Genomic DNA, 5,774 nt, shown 5'->3' with positions numbered 1-5,774 from the left:
CCTGGCTCTCCTGTCGTCCTTGCCCGGCCCGCGCTCCTCCCGGGCCTGGCGGGGAGGAGGGGGCGCCGCACACCGGCTCCCTGGGGAGCGTCCACCACCCAGCTGTGCCTCAGGGCGCCCAGCTTCCCCGTTGGGCGAGTGAGGTCAGAAGACAGCCGGCGGCAGTACCTGAAAGGAGGTGCAGAGATAAAGCGCTGGGCCCAAGAGGCCCACAGGGATTGGGGAGGGGGCTTTGGCAGAGCTGGGCCAGAGGTGGGGTTGAGCTTTGGGGGTAAGAATGGGAGGTGGGAAGGGCAGAGGAAAGATGAGGAGTGACACAATGGGGCCACGTGAGAGCGGGACCCTGGAGAGGAGAGGGAACAGGCTTCCTCACTGAGATCCTGGCAGTGTGGACAAGAATCCTCTGCCCTATCCCACTGGGGGACTGGGCAGTGGGAGAGGCTGGGTTTCTCACCTTTCGTCTAGATTCAAACTTGTAAGTGGCCCAGAGGGCCTCCGACCCGCCCCCGCTCCCCTGCAGGCGGAGGTCCGGCTGTGGCTCCCACCTGGAGACCCGGCCAGCTCCAGGTCCCAGCACCCCACCCTGGGGCAATGGTCCCCCTGAGAAGGAGCTTGTTCCTGCTGAGCCAAAGCCCCCAACCCCTCCCCCCGTACAAACTCAGCCTTCCCACCTGGAGACACAGACCCATGGTCCATCTGCCCAGGAGCGCTCCTGCAGGGCCCGCATCCATGTGCATCTCAGAGCCCCAGACAGTTCATCCTCCTGGGACCACCCCTGTGGCCCCTGCAAGCCCTCCCCCATATGCGGGGCTGCATCACCCCTGGGGGGCACCCAGAGCTTTGCTGCCTGAGTTACCCAGTCCCTACCCCCACGATGACCAGGAAGTGACCTGGCTTCACTCCTGCCACCACGGTGAGGGAGTACCAACCAGGCTGGTGCTCAGAACAGCCCGTGACTCAGCTTCTGGCGTCCCCATCCTTGTGGCTGGAACCCCTCTGTGCTTTTGCCCCTGGGGGGTTGGGGTCTACGCCAGGCCAAGTGCAAACCCCCATCCCATAGAGCCATGGTTTGGGGTGAGGGTCAGGCTGGGCCGAGGACAGGGGGCTGGTGAGAGCTCTGTTTGGCTACCATCTGCCTCTCCATCAGCTGGGGTCTCCCCCCGGGCAAAACGGGTGAGCCCCAGACATCACCCCCAAGCCTGAGGCTTCATCCTTGCTGCCTCAGCGGAAGGGTTCGGAGGTGGCCTCATGGGTGGAATGGAGACTTGAACATGCGGTCTGCCATTCTTCAGCCGTCTGTCCCTCCTTCCTGAAACGATCTACCAGCTGAGAGCTCAAAGCAGGAATCTGGGCCAGGGAGTAAGCAAAAAACACCAAAGGCTGAAATGGGGGCCCAGAGCATGAAACAGGGTGAAAGGGTCTGTGCCCACTCAGGATGGATGACAAGCACTGTTCCCAAGGTGTCCCCACGGTTAAAGTGGATTCAGGGGAGAACAGTGGAAAAGATGACAGCCATTACCCAGGGCCCTCCAGGGGGTGTGGTATGGAGGCCCGGCAGCACGAGGTGAAGAGAAAAGAGGGGCACCCTCCAGTCTGACCTCCAGGGTGAGACCCTCAGGCCTGTCACTCAAAGAGGTGCTTCCAGAAAGCCCAGACTCTGTGGGACACTGGGGAAACCATAGCAATTGCACAGACGATGGCGACATCCTTAAGATTTTGCTCCTCAGCAGGCATTTCAGATGCCTGCCTGGTGCCTGGCCAGGCCCGCAGGTGCCTGGGGTAGCTGGGTGGGCAGCCAGACAGATGAGCTATGCCTGGTGAGTGGGAGGACCCGGCGACGGGGGGCTGGGGGCAGGGAGTGGGAGAATGAGGCCAGCTGGGTTGAGAGGGCCTTGAGTGCCAGGCCAGAAATGGAGGGTTTGGGGGGACCAGAACCAGTCTGAAATGGGAGTGGAGATGGTCAGTTTTAGACCCATCAGCCTGGGGCCTAAGGATGAGGGGAAGATGGGTCGAAGTGAAAGGGTTAGTTGCTCAGTTGTGTCCGACTCTTTGTGACCCCATGGACTGTAGCCTGACAGGCTCCTCTGTCCATGGGATTTCCCAGGCAAGAATACTGGAGTGGGTTGCCATTCCATTTCTCCAGGGAATCTTCCCAGCCCAGGAATCAAACCCGGGTCTTGCGCATTGCAGGTAGATTCTTTACATCTGAGCTACCGGGGAAGCCCCAAGGATGGGTTGGAAGGGGCAAAAATAGACCAAGGAGGTTGCAGTAATGCCTGGGTAGTGATGAACTGGGCCAGGACAGGGAGGAGACCAGTGATGTGGGAAGGACCATCCGTAGATTGATGGGAGTGGGGGGGGGATGGGGGCCCAGGGGATCCCTGGCTTGAGGCTTGGAGGACAGTACGGCCCCTGCTGGACCCGCCTGGATTGCTCCATCTGGAAGGGGCTGTGGAGAACGTGAGACCCCACCCCATGGCTAAAGAGAGGGAAGAGAAATCTTGCTGTCTTCACCAAGAGGCTCCGAAGGACAGTCAGTCTCTCCAGCCCAGGCCACATCATCACTGTCCACCCCCCAGCTCTCCTTCAGGTAAGAGGTGGAGCTCGGCACGCCCCTACATGAGCCCCAGAAGGGTGACTTGGTGTCCCTGAGAGACTTCAAGATGAAGCGCTCAGAGCCATGGAGAGGCAAGCTGCTGCCATCTATACGCTCTCCTTGGAGGGGGCCCTTGACACAGAGGCAGATCCATACTGAGGCTAGATCAGGACGTGTGCACTTGACCAAGGGTGACCGGGTCTCAGAGGGCTCCAGGGTAAACCAAGGGTGCAGGGTCTCTCCAGGAGGGTGCCTAGGCCCGACCACGTGGGGTGGGTTTTCCCATCCTTAGCCACCCACCAGCCAGACCAAGAAGCAAGCAATCCTGTGTCCTATCTCCAGATGTGAGGCTGAACCTGCTCCAAGGAGGTCACTGCCATAGAACTGCGGTATGTGAGCTGGAGGAGGGCGAGGTCCACACCTGTGCCCCCATCAAAATAGAAAGCCTGGTGTTTCATGGTGCGAAAGTATCAATTTCCTTCAGAAATGAAACTGGTGTACCAATGATGGTTCAAATCATTTTTTTTTCCTGGCGGGCACTGCTAAATCAGCCAAGTATGAGCCCTTTTGGGATAGAAGAAGTAAAAATTCCTGGCACCTAGAAGGGTTCTTGGTTGCGCCTGATCTTAGTTATGCACCCGGGTTCTCTATCTTCACGGCAACATGTAGGTTCTTTAGTTGCCGACCAGCAACACTTAGTTGCCTCACATGGGATCTAGTTCCCCAACCAGGAATTGAACCCAGACCTGCTTTGGGAACACAGAGCCCCAGCCACTGGACCACTAGGGAAATCCCCTAGAAGAGTTCTTGTCTGCTTGTATTAAGAGACAGCCAAGTAGTACACAGGGCAACATTGTAAATGCTGAATAATGAATCTCAATCCTTCACCCAAAATCCTTTAAAAAGAAGCATCTGGCCTCAATTGCCATCCTGCAAGTAGGAAGTTTTCTGCAGTGCCCCCCAAAGACCAGAGGTTCTTAATCTCTTTTTTGTGCCTTAGACCTCTTGGCAGTCTGGCGAAGGGTAGGGACCCCTGCACAGGTTCAAAACATTTTTTAAAACTCGTGAAGTAAAATATGTCATCTTGCAAAGAAAACCAACTATACTGAAATTCAGTTGAAATATTAAATGTAATCAGAAAGTAATCAAAATATCTTTTTAACTAGTGATGTGTATTATATGTGTTTGTTTATTAACACTTTAAATAGCAAACTCGAGCATTGCCTCTGTGGACTAAGGTAATTTCAAAGTAGTCCGAGTATAAATGATGTTTCAAGGTTTCTGCAACAACCAAGATGTGATATGAAAAGATCACTGGTTTCTACGGGTGGCAAAGTGTCAGGTGCTGTTACTACTGCTGTGGTTTCTCCTTTAAATGAAGGAAATGTACGTTTTGGGGTTTTTTTTTTTTAAGATTTCTTTCTTTATGGCTGCACCGGGTCTTCACTGATGCCTGCGGGCCTTCTCCAGTTGCGGTGAGCAGGGGGCTACTCCCTAGCTGCAGTGCGAGGGCTTGTCCTTGCGGTGGCGTCTCTTGTTGTGGAATACAGGCTCTAGGGTGTGCGGGCTTCAGTAGTGGCACACGGGCTTAGCTGTTTAGATTCACACGGCTTAGCTTAGATGTGCCCCAAACCCGTGTCCTCTGCATTGGCAGGCAGATCCTGCCTAGAGTGAACAATCCTGCTCTAGAGTGAGGACAAATGGCCTGTATTTGAAACAGGATGTTCAGAAAGAGCAGAGAAAAAAATAGAGTGATAAGGAATCAGATACCCACCATCCAAAAAGGCCTTAGCTGGTGCCTGATCTGACAGTTGACATTGTAGCAAAAATTAACCTCCTGGTTTCTACTTTAACATGAATGAAGAATCCTGATTTGGGGAAGGGAACTGGCCAAGGAGCCAGTTCTTAGAGGGAAGAGAAGAGGAGGCTTGTGTGGTTCTGGAAAAATGATCTCTCACTGACCTTATTCTCATTGTTTGGCACTGCATGCAGAAAGCTAATTAAAGGTTTTATGCTCATGTCGATTTTTGTATCATGATTTTCAACTTACAGCTGTTTAAGCTGGACACATATTTGGAAACTAATTGAGATGAAAATGTGATGCCCAGAAGCTTTAAAGAACACCATCCAATTCACAGAGACAAAAAGTAGATGAGAAGTTCCCCGGGGCTAGGGGAAAGGGGAGCAAAAAGTTGCTTAATGGGTCCAGCATTTCTGTGTGGGGTGATGAAAAAGTTTTGGAAGTTGCTATGGTTGCACAATGATGTGAATGTAATTAATGCCCCTGAATTGTATGCTTAAAACTGGTTAAAATGGCGCTTTGGCAGCACCTATACTAAAACTGCAATAATACAGAGATTATTCTCTGAGCAAGGATGACATGCAAATTTGTGAAGCTTTCTGTTTTGTAGTAGATAATCAAAAGCATCTCTTTTATTAACTATTTTATTAACTATTCCTGTTAATAAGTAAGAAAAAAAGGAGACATAATTTGAATGTTAATTTGCAACTCCCAGCAAATAAACAAATGTAGGCATTAGGCTTCAACAACTGCTAACATCAAAAAAAAAAAAGGAAAGCAATAATCAGACATTGATCTTATGCCTAGAAGGGGATGCAGCTCCACTGTTTAAAGAGTTGACGTGTTTTAACTTCACAGTGACAATAGTGACAATATGTGTATTGTTTTCATTTTGCCCTAATAAGGAGAACAGTTTATTTTCATCGTGTACTCACAAAAAGGGTTACTTTCTCCAATAAATAAAGAATGGTGTCACATACATTTTTAAGTGGCAACTTTTATGAGAAATATATATATGTAGTCACAATAAAGATAAATAAAATTAAGATAAGCTGTTTTAAAATGAGCAGAGCATCAGTGAAACGTGAGACAATTTCAAACAGCTAAATATACATATAGTTGGAGTCCCTAGAGGAGGGGAGAGGAAGAGATAAGAGGACTCCCAAAATTGAGGAAGTCATGACTAAAATTTTTCAAAATTTGATGCAAACTGTAAACCTACGGATCCAAGAAACTCAACAAAACCCTAAGTGCAAGAAACATTAAGAAAACTATATCAAGACATATCATACTCAAATTGCTTAAAGTCAGGGATAAGGAGAAAATCTTAAAAGCATAGAAAAAAGACATATTACCTGTTTCTCCTTGGACAATAGT

At 50.6% G+C, this 5,774-nt stretch overlaps 1 pseudogene; it reads left to right on the top strand.

The window, feature by feature from the left end:
- Positions 1-4,911: 4,911 nt before the first annotated feature.
- LOC133064120 (U6 spliceosomal RNA) lies at positions 4,912-5,006 on the top strand (annotated as a pseudogene).
- The last annotated feature ends 768 nt before the right edge of the window (positions 5,007-5,774 follow it).

This window comes from Dama dama, chromosome 10, assembly GCF_033118175.1.
Source record: "Dama dama isolate Ldn47 chromosome 10, ASM3311817v1, whole genome shotgun sequence".
Lineage (NCBI taxonomy): Eukaryota > Metazoa > Chordata > Mammalia > Artiodactyla > Cervidae > Dama > Dama dama.
Note: the sequence above shows the minus strand (reverse complement) of the source record. Positions and strands in the feature narration are given on the sequence as shown.